At 42.1% G+C, this 20841-nt stretch overlaps 1 protein-coding gene across 1 annotated transcript in view; it reads right to left on the bottom strand.

The window, feature by feature from the left end:
* Window positions 1–20841, bottom strand: part of LOC126257778 (probable G-protein coupled receptor Mth-like 10) — a 283999-nt gene that overhangs the window by 72206 nt on the left and 190952 nt on the right. The gene's annotated exons all lie outside the window — the stretch shown is intronic.

Here is a 20841-nt window from a genome sequence, read left to right as displayed (position 1 = left end):
TTGCTGATTCTATTATGACAAATAGAATCTTCTTGCTTCTCTTTCTTACGTTGAAGACTTGAATAAAAAATTTGCAGAGTTTTCCTTTAAATTGCTTCTCAGTGGGGACAAACTGTTTGGCAACGGAGGTGGTACAAAATTGTGGTTATTACTGCCCCAGTGTGTTGATTAAGAGTATTCTAATTCCTTTCCGCCTCTTGAATGCCACCGATAAAGGTTTCGTCGTAATCGCACTTCTCCGGCTGCTTGATATTTGTGGTTTAATGCAGCACTCACTATTTCTTATTATTTTTTCTTTCGTGTCTTTTTTGCTACTGGTTAGGCACTCATACGGGCAAAACAAATCTCTGCTGGTGAGTCAAATTCACTTGCCACGAAACCAAATGAGGAGCTGAGAGCTTCCTCTCGTCGCTTAGCTGTCTTGCCGAGGCGGAAGTCTAGAAGCGCACTCGCATTTGTATAAGGTTTCGCACAAAATACACTTACCTATGACATATGCGTTGCTTTCACCATTTCGAAATAAACTGACGGAAAAAATCGCAGAACTAGAAAATTATTAATGAAGATTAACTAAATTTCGAGAATACATATTTAAGTGATTAACACTGCAAGACCACAGGAAAGCGCGAGATAAGACATTGCAAACGTGAAATGCTGGTACATTAATAACCAGTGTAACCGCCATACTTGAATACACCCATGCAGATGTGTATGCATTGTGTTTTACAGGTGCTGGATGTCAGTTGTGGGATGGAGTTCCACGCCTGTCGCACTTCGTCAGTCAATACAGGGACGCTTAATGCTGTTCGCGGATGACGCTGAAGTTGTCGTCCATGATGTACCGTGCGTTCTCGATTTGAGACAAATCTTGTGATCGAGCAGGCCAAGGCAACATGTCAACACCCTGAAGAAAATGTTGGGTTACAACAACAGTATGTGGGCGAGCGTTATCGTGTTGGAAAACAACCCTTGGAATTCTGTTCTTCAATGGCAGCACAACAGGTCGAATTACCAGGTTGACGTACAGATTTGCAGGCAGGGTGTGTGAGATAACCACGAGGGTGCTCCTGCAGTCATAAGAAATCGCTTTCCAGACTATAACTCTAGGTGTAGGTGCAGTATGTCTAGCACGCAGACAGGTTGGTTGCAGGCCTCTTCCTAACCAACACGCGGCCATCACTGGCTCAAATGGCTCTGAGCACTATGGGACTTAACTTCTGAGGTCATCAGTCCCCTAGAACTTAGAACTAGTTAAACGTAACTAACCTAAGGACATCACAAACATCCTGCCCGAGGCAGGATTCGAACCTGCGACCGTAGCGGTCGCGCAGTTCCAGACTGTAGCGCCCAGAACCGCTCGGCCACCATGGCCGGTGGCCATCACTGGCACAGAGGCATAACCAGCTTTAATCAGAAAACACAACAGACCTGCATTGTGCCCTCCAATCAGCTCTCACTAGACGCCACTGAAGTCGCAAATGACGGTGATCTGGGATCAGTGGAATGCATGCTACAGGGCTTCTGGCTCGGAGCTGTCCTTGAAAGAACTAATTTGTAACAGTTCGTTGTGTCACTGTGCTACTAACGGCTGCTCAAATTGCTGCTGCAGATGCAGTATGACGCGTCAGAGCTATACGCTGAACAGAATGGTCTTCTCTCTCGGTAATGTCATGTGGCCGTCCGGAATCCGATCTTCTTGCGACCGCACGTTCTCGTGATCACTGCTGCCAGCAGTCATGTACAGTGACTACATTCCTGCCAAGTCTTTCTGCAATATGGCAGAAGGAACATCCAGCTTCTCGTAGCCCTGTTATACGACGTCGTTCAAACTCAGTGAGGTGAGGTGTTGATAACAGCGTCTTTGTCGCTTTAAAGGCATTTTTGACTAATATCAACTCGCCACGTCTGATCTCAAAGGTAACTGAAGCTCACGATCGTTAGCGTGTGTATTTAAAGCAAACCTGATCTGAATCCTCATAGTGGCGCTACTAGCGCCACTCTCATGCGACTGATGCGAAATTTGAATAGGCATCTTTCAGTTGTAGAAACACGCATACCAACTTTCGTTTATGTCTCACAACTCCTTCTCCGTGTTGGATTTTTTTGCCGTCAGTATATTATTATTGATCAAGTGCGGTTCTGTGTTAAAGATTAATAACAGAAGCATCAGCCTAGAAAGTAAATAAGACTGGAAGAAACAGAGATTTTATAAAATGTTACGTCCACACCGTGGTTTGGTCGAATATCTCTGGATCTAGCGGCGTTATACTAGCGAGCGGTAGCGGCCTCGGCTACGGAGGCGGGAGGGAAGCCTGTAATTTGAATAGGGTAATTCCACCCGATGGTCCTCCGCACCGTTACACACTCCTTCGATTCGCCATGGGGCAAGTGTGCTGGGCTGTGGAGTTCAGTGAAGTTACTATTCGTGCTACTAACAAACTGCTGACCTGTCCTCTTCCTCCTCTTATACCCACAGCTAAACCGCAGTTGTCTTGATACTAGACAGGCGCCGATCTTTGTACAACCAGCATCAGGAGGTAAGATTGTTTGCGTGTTCATTTCATGAGCTTATAAGAAGAAGCGTGTTGCTAATTTAGATTTGTCTGTGTACCTTTGTAGTCAAATCGTAAATTTCTCGTATGTTTACGTACTGCAGTTTTCCACTGTCTTTGGTGTGGTCAGAGACTGTGAACGGTGTGTTTGGGTGTGAGCTGAGTTGGTGACCCTTGGCCCACAGCTCCAGGTGGTTCCGTCTTCAGTAAAGCAGCTTGAGGTTGTTTGCAGATGGGCATCACTGTGAGGGGCCGGACGTGGGCATCGAAGGAAGGTCCAGCAATCTCCCTTGTCCCCCCAGTCAGTCCCCAGTTATTGTGCGCATTGTGGTTGATTACTCCCCTGCAGTGAATGGGACGTCGTTTCAAGGAGTTGCACGCGGCAAAAGACTTTCTGGGGGACCACTCTAAAGAACTCCACAGTTTGTCTGAAAAGCAGGTTTCAGCCGCTGTCTTATAGACCCTGAGCCAGATGCAGTCGTTTTCACTGTTTCAGTGGAAACCTCTCAGTCTGCAAGATCCAAGCGTTCACAGAGGACAGTTTGGGAGCTCCCATGGTAGGTGCGTGATGGAACTCCTTAGGGATATGGCAGCGAGGGAAGACGTCTAGTGTGCACTCTGTGTGCATACCGAGAGAGTCATCCCAGATGTGGAAGGGGTCCTTCCGGATTCCTTGAAGAGGTTGCAGCCAACTGCATATTTTTCTTAGGTCGGTGCTAATGATGTGCTAAGAAACAGAAAGGGTGAAGTCTACAGTGACAAAGCGCTTGCAATTGAAGAGTTGAAAACAAACATTCGCAATGCGATTGCGGAAATCACGCCAAACGAATTGGCAAATGTTTTCAGAAACATGTTGAGACGTGCTGAGTTGTATATCGAAGTTTATGGTGAACATTTTCTGCACTCCTGTGAACTACTGACCTACTGAATGTTCAGTAAATTGTTTTTCATAATAATAATAATAATAATAATAATAATAATATTAATTTACTACTCTGTATTCTGTATTTATAGTAAACGATTGAATTGTCTGTAAGTTGTTTATAAGACATGGGGCCTCTTTTATTTTGTCCACCCGGTAGTTGTGAACTGTCGAGTCGTGTTGGAAAAGAACCAGAGCTCAATGTGCTAATAGAAAGCGCTGAAGCTTACGTAGTTATAGGGTCTGGAAGTTGTCCGAAATTGGAAATAAATTCAGCCGAAGTTTAAACCAAGGACCTAATGATGTACAAAAATGATAGATTAAACTGAATTGGTCTTGGCGTGTTTCAGGATGTCGGATGTCGGAAAAAATTAAGTTGATTCCTTTTACCGACACCGTCTCACATGGTATAATTGTAAAAAGTCTTCTTTCGAATAGGTGCCCACTCATACAATTGTAGTTGGTGGTGACTTAAATCTAGCCTCGCTATGATGCCGAAAAAAGGTATTTAAAATCGATGGTAGATATGAAACATTGTCCAGTATTATACTAAATGCATTATCCAAAAATTATTTTGGGCAGTTAGTCCGAGAACCCATTCGAGGAGTAAATGGTTGCGATAATATATTGTCTGTAAGTAATAGTATCAATAACCCCGAATCGTGACGGATACAGGAATCAGTGACCACAAAATCACTGCAGCGACGCTGAATACCGTAACATTCAAACTACAAAAAACAAAGGCGAGATATATCTATTTTAAAAAGCAGAAAAAAGCGTTTGACAGCTCCCTCCTTCTGAATCGTGGATAAGATGTGGCTTAAATTCAAAGAGATGGTATTGACGGAAACTGAGAGACAGATATCAAATAAATTAATACGAGACGGAACAGATTCCGTAAGGTGCAAAGATCAGGTCAGGACAGAGGTCACGACACTAGCAGAAGCATCGGAAACTGTGCGCCAGATGTAAAAGAATGAAAAATCTGCAAGACTGTTGACGTTTTACAGAAAACCGAAATTCAGCATGGATTTCAGTGCGAGATGTTTTTAACACTTTTCACAATGAAACTCCGTATCGAAGTGTTCCAGAAAATGCAAAGAGATTCTGGTCATGTGGAAAGTATACCAGCGGAGAGACACAATCAGTACCTTCACTGCATGATAGGAATGCTGACGACAGTGTCACTAAAGCGAAGTTACTAAACACAGTTTTCCGAAATTAGTTCACCGAGAATGATACAGCAGATATTTCAGGATTAGAACCAAGAACAGCTACCAACATTTAGCAACTCACAAGCACATACTCTTGGTGTAGCAAAGAAACTCAAATTACTTAAAAAAGCAATTCTTCCGGACCAGATTTTATACTAGTTAGGTTCCTTTCGAAGTCTGCTGATTTCATAGTTTCATATTTACCAATCAAATGCAACCACTCTCTCGAAGAAAAATCCGTACCTAAGGAGTGGAAAGTTGTACAAGTCCAATACTCAATATAGGAAATCGAAGTAATCCGCTTAAGTACAGACTCATATCAATGACTTAAGAATTGCAGTAGGATATGGAACATACAATGTTTTCGAACATTGCGAATGAATTCTATAAACAGAGGATCTCAAGTTGATTCCTTATTTCTACATTTCCAGAATTTTGGCACCATTCCTCAAAAGCGGCTTCTAATCAAATTGTGTATGGAGTACCGCCTCACGTGTGCGACTGGATTCGTGCTTTCCTGTCAGTTCGTAATAAATTAGGAGAAGTAATCGAGTGAAACAGAAGCGATATTTGGTGTTCCCGAAGGAAGTGTTATAGCCCCTCTGGAGTTCTAAACTTACACAAACGATTTAGAAGACAATCTGAGCAGCCGTCTTGGATTGTTTGCAGATGATCCTGTCATTTACTGTCTAGTAAAGTCATCAAAAGCTCAAAACCAATCACAAAATTATTTGCACAGGATATCCGTATGGCGTGGGATGTGACAGTTGTGTCTAAACAACAAAAAGTGTGAAGTTATCCATATGAATATTAAAAGGAATTCATTAAATTTCGGTTAGACGGTAAACCACTAAAGACTGTCAATTCAGCTAAATGCCAAGGGATTGAAATTACGAATAACTTAAAGTATTCCAACATAGAAAAGGTTGCGGGGAAGCGGAACCAAAGATTGCGTTTTATTGGCAGAACACTTACATGATGCAACAAATTTACTTAAGATACACTCTGCATTATGCTTGTCCATCCTCTTGTAGTATATTGCTTCGCGGTATGATATCCTTACCAGAAAGGTCAGATGAAGGGCACCGTGAAACTCAAAAGATGGGCAACTCGTTTTGTTCTACGGTAAAGAGTGTCACGGATACGACAAGCGAGTTGGAGTAGCAGTCATTAAAACAAAGGTGTTTCTCGTTGTGGCGAGTTCTTTTTATGAAATTTCAATCTCCAACTTTCTCCTCCGAATGTGAAAATATTCTGTTTACTCCCACCTATATAGACAAAAATAATCATCATAATAAACTAAGAGAAATCGGATCTCGCACGGAAAGATTTAAGTGTTGGTTCTTTTCGCATGCTATTTGAATGGAACAGTGCAGAAATATTTTGAAAGTAATTCAGTGAACCCTCTGACAAGAACTTAAGTGTGAACTGCAAAGAAGTCATGTAGATGTAGATACCCTACAAGCAGTGCCATCACGCAAACATTCGCCACGAAGAAAGCAAAACAGAAGTATAGAATCATATCCTGGAGCCTGTGATGTGACCGTGTGCCGAACACCTTGCTGTACCTACCAAAAGAAACTGATCCTGTGCACTTATTGCGTGACGTCAAAACATGGTTCGGACTACGCGCGATGACGTCACGGACTCGTGCACAGGCTTCCTTTTTCAGGAGGTGCTGCCACAGACCGCCCTTACTCTCAGAGAGAGCGGAAGGTCTCACCGGACAGCACAGCTATTGAAGCTCTTTTAGTACCCAGAAAGACCAGGAGAAGACGACAGCGGTTTTAGCCCATTAGTAGGGACAGGAATATTTCGCGAAAATATGACATGAAAAATATCGCGAAAATATCGGTTTTTAATGAAATAACGCGAAATCGGCGGTTTGTGTGAGGTTCCGCGAAATTTGTAATTTAAAAATTTCGTAAATCTGAGGAAGAAATGGTTCAAATGGCTCTGAGCACTATGGGACTCAACTGCTGTGGTTATCAGTCCCCTAGAACTTAGAACTACTTAAACCTAACTAACCTAAGGACATCACACACATCCATGCCCGAGGCAGGATTCGAACCTGCGACCGTAGCAGTCCCACGGTTCCGGACTGCGCGCCTAGAACCGCGAGACCACCGCGGCCGGCTCTGAGGAAGACAGTTTACTAATATTTGTAATGACAGTTATTGAATGTTAAAATTACATTTTGACTTCATATCTGAGGTTCCCGTGCAATCTTAAAATAACTGTTCATTTACTATGTAACAAACTTTTATGTGAAAATAACATCGAATTTGGGAAAAAAATCACAAATTTTAACTAAACATAACATCGAATTTCGTAAACACCAAATTCGGAAAAAAGTAACACCGAATTTGGCAAAAAAGTAACACCGAATTTGGCAAAAAAGTAACACCGAATTTGGCAAAAAAGTAACACCGAATTTGGCAAAAAAGTAACACCGAATTTGGCAAAAAAGTAACACCGAATTTGGCAAAAAAGTAATACCGAATTTGAAAAAAACTGCGCCGGATTTGGCAAAAAGCATCATCGAATTTGGCCAAAAGTAACACCGAATTTGGCCAAAAGTAACATCGATTTCGGGAAGAAATGTATACCAGAAAATGATAGTGAAGCTGGTAGAGGATTTGAGGACGTAGTCATCGGAGGTATACTTGTTTTGTACAGCGGGATAAGCATTTGTCTGTGACGTAAGATACAGGTGAGAATGCTGTGGTTGGTGGTTTCGAAGCATACTGTCTACCGTACCTTGTTGCAAATGCACTCGACAACAGGTAGAAACCCGTTCGCGTGCCACTCTTGTCACTAAGATGTTAGTAAAAATTGCAGTGGGTGCGGTAACGTCGTGAGTGCCTCATCTAAAAATGTAAACGAGCTTTTTTGTCGACGATTTAGTCTAAGCCTCCTATTTCATCACGTGGACGTTCTTGTAAGCTACACGATAAGCCCTACACACACACACACACACACACACACACACACACACACACACACACACACACACACACACACACACACACACACACACGCGCGCCGTGAGACGTACGTATCCTCATTGCAGCAGTAAATGTTCCAGGGCTATTCAAAATAAATAAATTATGTTATAAAATCTGTCAACTACGTAAATACTGTTTAAGCCATATACATCCTATGTGATTGATATCTTACGTATCGGACTTGTCGTTTTCCAGCAGGACAGTTGTCTTCGTCACTCACCTATAATCGTACCGCAGTGGTTTGAGCACCAAATTTAGTTGGTGCTTGACTCAGATTCGCCGAATATGAATCAGTGTTCCACATAATTTCTTGAAAATCGTTTAGGGTAAGTATAACTCACTAGCTAAAAGACATTCTAATGGGCACATCAGGCATGACGCCAGTTTCGGATGAGAGCTTGCTTTCTCGTGGTCTACCTCCAGCCATTTGCGGAAGACTTAGAACCCATGAGACAGCGCACTACAACTTATTCGCATGTCAAAAAGCGATCGAAATAGGCGAGCGGCCTGGTCACGTTTTTCCTTCACTGTGAGTCCACAGACGTTGACTTGTGTAAAGTACAAGAGGATTTAACGTCCCGCGCTTAACCGGGAGTGTGCCGACTGCAGAACGGTGCACAGACTTAGTCCCATCCCGGTTCTAGGCGCGCAGTCCGGAACCGCGCGACTGCTACGGTCGCAGGTTCGAATCCTGCCTCGGGCATGGATGTGTGTGATGTCCTTAGGTTAGTTAGGTTTAACTAGTTCTAAGTTCTAGGGGACTGATGACCTAAGATGTTAAGTCCCATAGTGCTCAGAGCCATGTGAACCATTAGTCACATCCCAAACGTGAGTGTCGCTTGGGACTGGGCGTCAAGCTTGGAGAAGATGGAAAATAGCCAGATGGCTTTAGTGAGAAGGAGTCTTGACTGGACTATGTTGTTTAAATTCCCTTAATACAGAAGGAAGAAATACTGATGTGACAAACACTATGAACGTTTTATAACTTCTGACCTTGTTCAGAAAACAGTATCTACTCCTGATATACTTGCTCTAAAGGAATTGTACGCACGAAAAGACCGAGTCTTCACACAAAGACAGTGAATAACTAGCACCATTCCGTCTATTTAAAATGAAACTGTCAGTACTATCTGTGGCCGCACCCATGACATGACATGCAGAAGTCCCTAGATATACGAATAGGGTGTCATCAGCTGCTCTGAAATCACTGCAGATAACTCCGCTTAGACCAGCCCGACTAGTCTCTTCGGCTGCCCCTTTTAATACTACTACCAACTTCGTACTCTGATCTCCTTTGCTCCGCTTAGCCTTGGAAGAATAGCGCATAATTAGAACCAATGAGATGGTGAAGGCCCTTTGACAGCACACTATTCAGGGACTGGCGGGGTCGAATGGGAGAACTGAAAAAAAAAAAATGAAAAAAAAAAACTCGCAAGCAGGACGCCCAGAGAGCTGGGGCGTCCTGCCTCTGAGTTTTCAGTCCTCCCATTCGATCCCGCCAGTCCCTGAATAGTGTGTTGTCGAAGGTCCCTCACCATCCCATTGGTTCTAATTATGCGCTATCTGCCCCTTCCAAAAATCCTCTCCTTTTATCGCTCTCTTAGCCTCGCTACTTGTCTGGCATTATATCTCTCTTGTATTTACGGCTTATAATGTTATCGCTACACGCGACCGTCGCCGTCTCTGGTTGATGTTTCCCCCGATGCGTTTTATGTGCTCAAATGTGCATTCACATTCTGTTTCAAATCATTCTGTTATCTTTTCTCCTTATGTACCATATTTGCCCGCGATATTGATTTCTTCGTATATAGGTTTCATTAATTTCTTGTGACCGAAAACGTTTTCCCAAATGAATGAGAGTAATAATACCAAAAAATACCACCAGCCACACAGTCTTGATACTATATCCTGTGGAAGATTGAATACATGTGATTTTCCTTAGGTACGAATGAATCATAGGATCCATTTACAGCATTAAACGACTCATCCATCGTTTTAGAAACCGAATGAACAGCATTTCTTTCAAGAAAAATTTGTAGACTGAGTTATCGAAGAGAGTTTATTATAGCCTGTTATGAATATGTGTAAATAACACTTGAGAGCAAGAAGGTTAGAGAGAGGAACCTGCAAATTAGATTTGTACAAGTTTTTGTTGCGTGCTAAGAGGAAACATTGACATTTCCTCCAGCGGACTTTCGTCACCCTAAAGCTAATTGAAGCTCCTTTCGCCCGAAGACTTCGTGACGCGAAACATAATAATATAATAATTTCGCTAGACATCTTCAGTTTCAAGGAAGCCATGAAAACTCAAACAACAAATGTCAACGTCTGAAACAAAAATATGCCGTCATCTTCATTTGCCTCTAAACTTTGTAAATAGACAAATCCTTAGCAACTAATAAGCGTAAAGAATATTCAGTAATGTGTCATATGTTTAGAATTCTATATTGAATATTATCAAGAGTGATAAACCTGTACGGCAGCTGAGGTCGAATACATGAACGTAAAATTTCTGTGAATAGTGCTGACTTTTTCATTGTGGCGTCATTATCTTTACTTTGTGTCATTTTTTCCGATTGCTTTGAAATCGTCATGCATTTCTGTTTATCCTTTGGCAATATCCACGTATTGACTATATAGTCTCATTTCCCTTTAATATATCGATTTACTTTGCAATTTTATGTAACAACACATCTCAGACACCATCAAACTCTTCTTCTGCATGTCACGATTCACTTCAAAGGTACACTTTCAGAAACTTCATCTCATTTTAAGACAGTATTTACGTCCATGTGTCGTTTTGGAAGTAAGACTTCTTAGTCTGTACCAGATTATTCAAAATGTGTTCCTTGCGTCGGCCATCTTACATGATCTTGCTTACTATTTAGTGGCAGTATTTCATTTACTTTACTTATTTTCAATAATTTTATTTTTTAGGTGATTATAAATACTTTTTCAGAGATCCTTGTTTCGTTGAGTAACTAACATATGTGCACAAGTATTTCCTTGTAGTAGAAGCAACAGCACCGGTCTCACATCTTGACGAAACTTTAGCGAAACGGGCGATCACACATATGTTGCAATGATGAAGACGGGACTGGAGAGAGAAAGCGTCCCGTGAAAGAAACGTGTGACCCGTTCTTTAATACTAATAGCCCGTTTCGAGATCTTCGTCATGTTGGAGGAACTGGAAAAATTGTGATGTTGAAGGGAGACTATTGTTCTTTGGCGTGAAAGTGTTCGGCGGTATTCTAGGAACATCAACGTGATTAATGGAACAAGTCTGTCTAATCGACTGGAGAACGCTACAAATGTTTCAACGAATAGCAAGTCTATATTTTATGAATAAGGGGTCATGCACCGCGTGAACAACTATATTTCAAATATCACTACCCCACCTACGCACAGAATTGTAAAAACTTGTCTCCTCTCCTTATAGAGACATCGCACAAGGATCGTAGTGACGTAATTAGACTGGGGCTCGTTCAGAAACGTATGTAGCCTTTACCGTGCGCCTAGAAAACTAAGATACAATAACATTCATTTCCTCTAAATAATACTACAACGCTTTCAAGACGAAGTTAATTTCCTGAGTTGTCGACATTATTTTCCATTCATTCATTCATAAATTGTTAGTTCATTAGCTCCATATATCTAATTTGAACAAGAAGCTGCGGGAATGGAAAACGAGTGTAGGTACAAAAACACAGAGGGAAGTGACACTCAAAATCTTCACCATACAGTCACATAAATCCAGCCACTGTCATGTTCGACGTCGACGTGCAATAACCACTCGCAGACGGCAGGTGGCAGCACTAGCAGTGGTGGGTACAGAAAGTGGGTCAAAGTGGTCGGGAAAACAGTTTAGTCGCTATCGTAATGAGGGAACGGAGCGATTTATCTGACATCCAAAAGGGCTTTCCCATCTAGGGTGCAAGCATTTACGAAACGGCTAAGTTTGTAAACTGTTCGCGTGCTACTGTGATTAATGCATGCCAAAATGACGCTGTCCAAAACTAGCGCCGAGGTAACTGTGGTGCGAAGAAGTGTGTGTATGAATAAACGCGCGATTGCTGAGCAACTGCCCGCACAGATGAACCAAGGGGGTACGAACAGTCTCCTCAACTATCGTTCAGCGAACTGCGTATGGGCCTCTGAAGCAGGCGCCTGGTTCACGCACCTATATTGACGTATTGTTCAACGGCGACGAAGGCTGGAATCTGCACGCCAGTCCGCAACTCGACGTCCACTGAGTGGCGACATTTGGCCTTTGCAAGTGAATCGGACACAACGTGGAAGGTTCCAGGCCGGAAGAGGTAGCACAACGGTCTGAGTGAGCTCGTCATTATGCAAGCCACAATCTATCAACACAAATATGTATTTATCCGTGGGTACCATGTCCACCCCTACATACGGTTTGTTTTTCCTCGACACGATGTCATCTACAGGACAGTGCAACGTGTCACACAGCTCGCAGTGATTCGAAGAGTCCCAGACGACTTTACCGTATTCCCATAGCCACCAAACTCCCCGGATTTCTACCCAATCGAGAATCTGTGCGACCGCCATGGATCCTCACCCAGAGACCTAGCGCAGCTGGCCACAGTACCGGAGGCGGCTCCACATGCCTGTCGGTACCTTCCAGAACCACACTGACTCACTCCCCGCAAGTTTCGCAGCGGTCTGCGCTGCAAAAGGTGGTTATTCAGGCTTTTGACAGGTGGTCACATCATTGTGGCTTTACCGTGTATTTCTCTAAAACGTATTGTAAGGTGTCAGGCAAATCCAACACCTTCCATGAAAACCCTGACATGATAGCAAATCCGGCAGTATGTTACATGGGTCCAAATAAATCCTGACATTAAATTAACCAAAGTAATACGATCAACGAGTGAGCAAATGGAATACCACAGACTAACACAAGAACGCCTAAATGCAGGTCATACCTTCCCACCGTGAAACAGACGCAGTTCCGAGGGGAGAAACGAGAACAGAAACCGAGAGCAGAATCGTGTAGGCTAGGACGCCCTACGATAAGGGACGGACACCCAAGTCGCTAGCCGACCGCCAGAACCACCCCCAGCCCATGTTAAAAGATAGAGCCCTCCAGAACAACAGTATAGATCTTACGATAACACTAAAAGGGCCACACCAGCGGCAAGTTTTAGCGTGAGACTTTTTCGCGTCTCTGCTGCGTTGCAAACGTTAAAAACATTGCACCACCACGAAAAGTATAACATTTCTCACTGGATAGACAGAATTTTTGTAGGCGGAGGTTAAGGTTAACACTGAGACCCTGATTGGTCAGTTGAAAACACAGCCAGATAGCTTTTTTTAAACCAACTTCGGTAAATTGTAGTAAGGAGAAGTTAGGAGAGAGTTGCTTCCGAGACGGCGAGGTGTGGAGCTGCGCCGCCCGCCGCCCCCTGATGCTGCCTAAACACCGACATGGTAATGAACGCACGCGATGCCGCAGTTTTGAGCGCATAAGACTTCACTCAGAACTGCAAAAGTCTCATCTGTTTCATCCCTTTTTTACGTAATACTAGTGTCGATCGTCAATTAAATCTCTTGGTGTTCACATTTGCTACCTGAAGTTAAAATCTGGAGCGCGATGATTTTTCTGTTATATAATTATTGAGAAGCCACGTCAGCCACTGTAATTTACAACAAGTTAGATAAGTAATTAAAGATAATTGAGGGTCACTGTAGACCATTTTGATAATTTTCTCTTTTATGAAACTTAACTTAAATCTAGATTATAGATGTGATATGGCATAGGTCATCCTTCGATCCATTGTAGAACTTTGAAACCCACTCAGGGAATATTCGTTCACATTTTTGTTGAACGCAGTTGGTTTGTATCATCCTGTATTAAAACATTTCCTTTTATCGATAGTGCAATTTATAAATAATGTTTTGTGAGTAGAATAAAATTTCCAATGGTAAACTTAACTGCTTTTTCGACGTTATTTTACCAGCTAACTAAAAATAGGAAAGCCTTGAACCCCTTCCACTAAATTTAGTTAGTATTAAGATTCTTTTACAGGGAGTGCAGTGGAGCTGACGCTGAAATCATTAAGTATTTGATTATATCATCGCTAGTCTCACTGAACTCTTCTGAACTCTACATGTCGTTTGTGGTCTGGCGTCTCCTTACCAGCAACAGGTCCCAGGTTCAAACTAGTCAATTCCCTAAAAAACACGCTCAGAGCGTCGTTGCGCGAAAGTGGTAGGGAGATACGACTTAGAACAAACAGACACCATGCATAATGTTAGAGTATTTACAATTAACTCTGATATACTCTGTGCATAAAGTTCTACAAATGGCATTACAAAATTGACATAAAAGTAGCTAATTTCAAACTTTTGTTACCTTCACCATTGACAGTAAGTGGTAACAATTTATCTAGTTCTTCTTGCACAGTTTTACCTAATTTGTTCTCTTTTTACTTCTTCGCGTTATGGGCACTGCTGTCATACTCTGTAGTTGAAATCTGCCCTTACGCTTGTCTTTGCTACCATTATCATTGAAATTAACTCACTTTCTTGTCTGGTGTGTGGCAGAATGTACCTTTTCTGTCTGTTCGGTACAAATTTTGCAATTTATTTCAAACTAACGTCTCAATGAGCTAGACGACTTGAGACTTTCAATATAGCTCAGAACTGGATGACAACGCAATATTATGTCGCTTTCTGTCTGCCGTGGGACACAGGGTGCTCTTTGTATCGCTGCTATTTCCACCCTCTTCTTGTTCCAGTTGCGAATATTTCGCGGTCTGAAAGATTGCTGGTAAGACCCCGTGTGAGGTCTATCCTTTATAATTTTTACTTTAACGGTATTTCGATTTACGTAGGGAGAAGTAATATATTGGTTGATTCAAGTGAACGGAAACTGAAAGAAATCTGAAATTTACCAAATGTATGTGTTGTAATTTCATCAAAATGTGTGAAATTATTGAAATATTTCACATACACAGGGTAAGAAAACAAAAAAATAAGTATTTAAATAGAAAACTTTTTAATATAATGCATTTTAAAACCGAGTAAGAAGTATAAAATAATTTCTCATAATCCCAAAAAGATTTATAACCCCCATGAAGATGTCTTGAAAATGCTTGTGAATTTTTAATGGATATGAAAATACATGTGAAATGTAAATCGAAAAACGTGGGGCGCATGCAATAAATAACAGTAAGGACTGTACAGAGTAGCTATCGTTGAAAAATCACACAACAGCTCATACCGTTTGCAGGGAAATAAAACTGCGAGACAGTTAGGTTAACTTTTCATGCATAAATTATCTACAGAGTGTTCATTTTAACAAGACTTTTCAATGTCTCGAAAACTACATACCGAATCAAAAAAAGTTATGATTCCAATTTGTTTGGCTCAGAGGGGCACATCCAACTATAACACACTCGACCTCCCACCCTGTGCGTGCGTGGCGGGGGCCAACTTTTTAAATCTTCAATGGAAACCCCCGTTTTTTTAATCACAGATTAAGATTGTACAGTAAAATCTACATACGTTTTCTTTGAAGCATTTCCTTCGGTTTGCCAGAGATTGTGCTGCAATCGGAGGAATAGAAATGGGTGAAAACGTAATTTACGCCATGTTACTCAATGGCTCTTGAATATCCAATGCCACGTGGGATCCCAACTCCAAGCTGCGAGTGTAGGACGGGCCACTATTTCATAACTGCTAACTGGAAACCCCATTCACAACTTTGTATTCCTTGGACATACCGAACAGGGGACTACTCGACGCACCACCGTGGCCATGTGGCGAACTACGACCCATCATATCAGGCACTGCGATCGGAGCTCACGTTATCGTGCAGCGACCCATCATATCAGGCACTGCGGTCGGAGCTCACGTTATTGTGCAGATGTAGAACAGATAGCGGCTCTAAACATTACAATACTTGTGCAGTGTTCATTGCCTGCACATCTACCTATCATCTCGAGACCAAACTTGCAAGTGGACGATGAATGTTGCAACCACAGAAGAAAAAATGAAATGATCCTGATTTACGGAGAGTGTAGTAAAAATATCGAGGCTGCTATTGCCTATGGCCTTGTAGGCCGAGCGTTTTCCAGATAAAGCTCGCTCACGTTCGTTGTTTTACAAGATTGTGAACGCCTTTATGTCTGATGGCATCGTACAGAACGGCAAAAGGAAACGAAGCACACATGTTACAGGACAAGCTAATTAAATAGCTTTACCAGCGGCAGTGCATCACAACCATTGGATATTGTTACAATACTGCATCGTCATAAGTATCATCCACATTACTGCATTAAGAACTTCATGGCGCCGATTTACGTAACCGATAGTGTTTTGTGAATGGGCACGTCAACAAATGCAAACGGCCCCCACTTTCTCTGCCGAGGTACTATTTTCCGTTGAGTCTGCATTCGCAAACCATGGTAGCGTTAACCGACGTAACATGCATTACTGAAGTGTACACAATGGCCATTGTTTATGGCAAGTCAATGCCCTTGGTCGGTTAACATATGGTGTGGCATCATGTGGAACAAACTCATTAGTCCGAATTTTATCCACGGCACGTTGAATTGATGCAAATATCAAACGGTTTTGGAGCAGGAACTACTGGTAGTACTGCAGGATGTTGCCCTGGACGTTCGACAACGTATGTGGTTTCAGCATGACTGTTGCCCTGCGCATTACGCAATTGAAGTACGAGAGGAATTAAACCGTGCTTACACTGGCCGTTGTATCAGCAGAGGTGACCCTATTAATTGGCCCGGTAGGTCGCTGGATATGACGTCACCGGATTTCTTTATGAGGGTATATTTAAAAGATATGGTGTACCAGCAAGTTCCAATAGGCCGTGAAGACATGGTCGACGGCATCGCAAACGCCTGTGCTGATATTACCGCAAATATGCTTCTGTCCCGCGTACAGTGATTTGAAAAGGGGATCACTAAGTGTATTGAAGTTTGTGGCCGGCTGAAGTGGCCGTGCGGTTCTAGGCGCTGCAGTCAGGAACCGCGAGACCGCTACGGTCGCAGGTTCGAATGCTGCCTCGGGCATGGATGTGTGTGATGTCCTTAGGTTAGTTAGGTTTAACTAGTTCTAAGTTCAAGTGGTTCAAATGGCTCTGAGCACTATGGGACTCAACATCTGAGGTCATCAGTCCCCTAGAACTTAGAACTACTTAAACCTAACTAACTTAAGGACATCACACACATCCATGCCCGAGGCAGGATTCGAACCTGCGACCATAGCAGTCGCGCGGTTCCGGACTGGCGCGCCTAGAACCGCACGGCCACCGCGGCCGGCAACTAGTTCTAAGTTCTAGGGGACTAATGACCTCAGAAGTTGAGTCCCATAGTGCTCAGAGCCATTTGAAGTTTGTGGTACTACGTTTGAACATTATTCTAATTGGAAAAATAGAGTAGCGTTCACCTCGAGCCACGGCCACAGTGGCGCGTTGAGTAGTCTATGTTCGATATGTCGGAGGAATACAATGTTGCGAACGGGGTTTCCAATACGAAATTATGAAATACTGGCCTGTCCTACCCTCGCAGCATGGAGGTTGGGTCCCACGTGCCACTGGACGTTCAGGGGCTATTGAGGAGGATCTCGTAAATTACAATTGTGTACCCATTTGTATTCCTCCAATTACTGCGCCATCTGTGGCGAAACAAAGAAAATGCTTAAGACGAAAAGTAGGCCTATGAAGATTTTGCCGTAGAATGATAACTAGCAATAAAAATCGGCGATTCCCATTGAAGATTTCGAAGCTGACAGCCGCCAACCACGCACGGGGAGTGAGGGCGGGTGGGGGAGGGGGGATCCGAGTGTTGTATCATTGGGTGTCCCCCTCGGAGACAAACAAATTGGGATTATACCTGTTTTTTGATCCGATGTGTAACTTCGAGATATTTCTATGTCTTCAGTCAAAATGAACACTATGTACAGTATTTGCCGCACGTTTTTGTTTTTAAATTTTGTATGTATTATCAAAGCTATTACACATTACAAGCACAAATTTTCAGAACTATCCGTAGGGGCTTAACAGCCCGTATGAGAATAGGAGAAATTATTTTATAATTTTTAGTCTTTTTTTAGAAAGGGGTTATATTAAAAAGTTCTTTATTTAAATGATCGTTAGAAATGTGACTAGCTTGACTGAAGAAAGATAGGGAAGGGAATCGATCGTGGCCTACTCAAAATACTTCCTGCGGCATTTAAGTGATTTAGGAAAACCACGGGAAACAAAAATGGCTGCAGGGGATCTTTCCGAATAGTCTAGCGTCTCAACCAAATCTTAACTCCGCATGAGATGTAATTATAAGAAAACTAAATAATTGTATAAGTTAATATTAATAACCGCCGGCCGGAGTGGCCGAGCGGTTCGAGGCGCTACAGTCTGGAACCGCGCGACCGCTATGGTCGCAGGTTCGAATCCTGCCTTGGGCATGGATGTGTGTGATGTCCTTAGGTTAGTTAGGTTTAAGTAGTTCTAAGTTCTAGGGGACTGATGACCTCAGAAGTTAAGTCCCATAGTGCTCAGAGCCATTTGAACCATATTATTTACCTCAGAGGTTCCAGTTACCTACGTGCGGTAAGAAGAGAGACTTTTCTACAATAATCATTATTATTTATGTCACTAACAGGAACAGAAGCCTCAGAAGCCAGATAGGTAACACTAGTCTGCATTTAAAACTTTTTGTCAGATGATTTATTGAATATAAGTGTTCATGAATCAATATTTTATGCTGATTCTAGAAATAACTTCCGTTTTTGTCTGTCGCGTCAGGTATTTACAACAAATAAGACTAATATTTTGACGATTTTTACTTCTGAGCCCAAAAATCTATTGAAGCACCACTTCAAACAAGGCGAGTTTTTAACCTAAGCACATTTAAAAAAATAAAATACATTTAATATATACTCTACAGAATCTCCCTAATTTATTTGTTGACTACCTTGTCTAAAAACATGAAGTCAACAGTGTTTCATTAATTTTTAAACTTTCTCTTCTTTCACTTCCTTGCAGATCCTTGTATATGATGACTCTCCCTCTTCAACATCGAACAATATTCGGTCATAATAGTTGCTTTCCAGTTCCCGTGGTACCTCCTCTCCATCTCCTTAATATCTTGGTTAAAACGTTTACCCTGCGCTTCACTATAATGTCCCAACTGTTCTGGAAGGTGGTCGACACGTTAGTGTAGAAAGTAGACATTCAAACTCATATTACATCCCATCTTCTCGAAATTTTGCAACATTTTGTCAGCAAATGCCTTGCAGTTAGGATCTTTGTTATTCCCAGAATGTTCTCAGTAACTGATCGGAAGGCGGACCATGCGTCTTTTTCTCTCCTCTTCATCGTCTCATCAAAATCTTCATCCTTTATCAATTTCTTTATCTGAGACCAACAAAAATTGTCTCGTTGTGATGAAGGGAAATTCGTTGAAAAGTTACTTGAAGCAGCGTCCATTGTGTGACAGAGCCTTTACAAACTGCTTCATCAAGCCCTGTTGTGTGTGTAGTGGTGGAAGCAAGAGTTTCTTTTTTTGTGTTTCTGCAAGCGGACCTTGCAGGATATTATTAGTTCCAGGCACAAAACTTCTCCGCTCTGGCCAAACTCTCACTCTCAAATGTGCCCGAGTGTCCCATTCGCGTATAAAGCAAGGCATTTTTGTGAATCCAGCTTGTTGTCCTAATATTATTCCAATAATTTTGAAGTCACCACAATAAGCCATTTGTGTTCCTCTTAATGGATTCTTGTTAAGAGTATCTTCATTTACTCATACGCTTCTTTCAGTTGAACTGAATGGGCTTCAGGAATGGACCCATACACGTTCCCATTATACAGTAACACACATTCAGGCTCCTCGTTGATGAGTCTGAAAAAATCCCCCTGGGCAGGAGAATGTTCAGTGCCAGAGAAGTGCATTAACTCGTTTGCGTTACTGCAGTAAACTGTGAGAATAAAGAAACCAGTTCTTCCTCTTTATGTCTGTACCATGAGTAATGTGTACCTGGTTCCAGAAGATTCTTACTTTTTAACCGGGAGCCAAGCTATTTCGCGGATTCCTTATGCAAATTCAAATCTCGTACGAGATCATTAAGCTCGCTCTGAGAGAATAATTGTGGAGTATAGTCGTCTTCAGGGTGGTAGATATCACTATCGTCTTCGGTAATTGCATCAACTTCATTTTCCTCATCGTCTTCTGCCATTTTCTCTAAAACAGCTGGAGGAAGAGGAGCAATCAGATCTTCTCCATGTGCAACTGGCCTAATGGCTGAATCAAATTGTGGATACACAACTTTTTTTATTTTTGGAACTGCACCCCTTAACATTAACTAAACATAAGTAACAGTCATTAAGGTGATTTTTAGGCTACCTCCACACCAATGGAATCGCAAATGGCGTGTTTTTTTTTCCACAATCCTCACCACAATAGCGACAAATTGTCTTTGGCACTCATCACTTGTCTTGGTGACCAAGTTTCATTTTAAAATAAACATGGTAAGCTTTTTTCACAAACTCTGTTTTAACCATTCTTTACTTAGGCATTGTATAATTTCCAAAAATGCAACAGAAAACATTTGGGTCGTTCACACACTTGCGTTTTGACAATGTAGTAAGTACAAACAATAGGCGAACTATTCTATTAATAGTGTCTTAAATATACAGAATAATCAAAATATAGCACTGGTAATGCAAGCCTGTGAGATAAACAACACTTTCAAGGTCACACAATAACAACTAGCATCAACAGATGTAGCAACCGAAAGGTATACAGTGCCGTACTGACAAAATTTCCCTCCAACGATACGCATAATCTACTGGCACAGTAATATACTTTGAAGCAGATTAAGCAAAACTGTATGTGACAGGAAAAAACTGAAAACAGATTTGGAACCAGCATAAAAAGTTGAGGTAGTATCACATATTAGTTTTCAGTCTTTTGGTACCATGCAGACTAGTGATAATTTATTAAACGTGTACTGAAATACTGGAGACTCTTTCGATAGGTCTGTGTAAGGTATGTTAGCTAATTCACAGTGCAAAATAGATACTTTCTGTTTGCTTCGATTCATCCTCAGCATATGAGATCAGCATGCCCTTTGCATGTACCTTCTGCTGCTGCTGCTGCGCT

The sequence above is a fragment of the Schistocerca nitens genome, chromosome 1, assembly GCF_023898315.1.
Source record: "Schistocerca nitens isolate TAMUIC-IGC-003100 chromosome 1, iqSchNite1.1, whole genome shotgun sequence".
Classification (NCBI taxonomy): domain Eukaryota; kingdom Metazoa; phylum Arthropoda; class Insecta; order Orthoptera; family Acrididae; genus Schistocerca; species Schistocerca nitens.
Note: the sequence above shows the minus strand (reverse complement) of the source record. Positions and strands in the feature narration are given on the sequence as shown.